Here is a 1,670-nt window from a genome sequence, read left to right as displayed (position 1 = left end):
TCAGCAAAAACAACAGTGAAAATTTTTTCAGCAAGTACATACCTATTGAAGAAAGCATTGAATCCTTTAACATATAGGTTTCAATTAGAGCAACTTCCCTCTTAAATACTTAGGTGAAAATTTAAACAAAAATCATAAGGAGAAGATGATGTTTTACTTAAGATTATTTAAAGAATTCAAAATTTGGAAATTCTATGGTGTCCTTTGGTGGTAGGCTTTCCTTGCTACATAATGTGCTTAATTCTTTTAATATGTATTTGTTACAAATTACAAAAATGACAAAAAGAATGCAAATTAAGATTGAAAAAACCTTCAGTATATTTCTATGGGTTGGTCACGGAAGTGGCATTTATTGGACTACTTGGAACAAACTTTGTAAACCTAAAATTAATGGTGGGTTGGGGATCAAGTCTTTTAACCAATCCAGGAAAATTAATTTTTGCAAGCTTTAGGTAAATTTCAAAAAAAAAAAAAAAAAGAGTTTATGGGCCCAATGCATGCATAAAAAATATGGCAAGTTGGTCCATCCTTTTTATGTTCCCCTAAACCAGGCGATTCCATCATATGGAAGGAAATGCTAAAGGTGAGAGAATAGTTGAAATCATTGTGGCTTGGGATCTTAGGAATGGTGATATTGTGTTTTGTCTTAATGAATGGTATACTTTGAGTTCTTTAAAGGTTTCCTGAATTGGTCTTACTAATACTAAATAATTTGTTTCTTATTTTTTTTTAGTAATAGCTGGAATAAAGAAAAAACTCCTTAATTATTTACCTAATGACTCGTCAATGTAATAACTGATATTCCCTTTGATAGATCTAGAAAATATGCCATGGTGATGAAAATTCATGCTTATGACCCACTTTCCAAACATATTACAAATAAATTTTTTTCTAACCAAAATGATGAAAGAGATATCCTTTGGATCTCTTTTCTTAAACCTTGTCAATCTTTTTTTGCTTTGAAATTTACATTTAAATTGTTACTTATAAGTGATATTTTAAAGTTGAAAGGGCTTAGATTGCCTTCATGTTGCCTCATGTGTAGACCGGATGAAGAGCCTTTCAATAACTTATTTTTTCCCTTGCAGAGTTGCTATAGAAATTAGGAAAAAACTTGGTAGCTAACTATGGCATATTCTTACCTGTAAGGGGGTATACTAATTTTGAATAAAGTCAGCATTGTTGGATCCCAAAAAATGACAGCAATACTAATATTCAAAAATCAATTCCATACATTATAATTTGGTTTTTGTGGTTGGAAAGAGATAAATGAAAGCATGAAAATAAGGATTTCAAAGCTGATAGATTTTTGTCAAACATTAAATCCTTCATTTCAAAATCTGTCAATCTTATTAAGGCAGTTGAGCTATCTGCTGTGAATAATAGCCACTCCTTTGGGATGGAAATTGATGTTTCTCAAAACCTTAAATGCACTTTGATACATTACGTGAAACCTTTCGGCCTTAACTTAAGCTAAATGTTGATGGCAACAACAGAAAATCTCATGCTAGAGTCGGTGGCATTTTTAGAAATCACTTCTTATTTGCCACTTTTTGATCCACCTTAAAATTGCCTATTTTTAGTGCATATTTTATTATTGTGTTACGCATATTTTTAGTGATATTACACTTTAAAGGAATGTATTTTGTATGTTTTTGGTTTCAGGTTCA

This window comes from Phalaenopsis equestris, unplaced genomic scaffold, assembly GCF_001263595.1.
Source record: "Phalaenopsis equestris unplaced genomic scaffold, ASM126359v1 Scaffold216605, whole genome shotgun sequence".
NCBI lineage: Eukaryota > Viridiplantae > Streptophyta > Magnoliopsida > Asparagales > Orchidaceae > Phalaenopsis > Phalaenopsis equestris.
The sequence above is the reverse complement of the archived record's forward strand: the minus strand, read 5'-3'. Positions refer to the sequence as shown.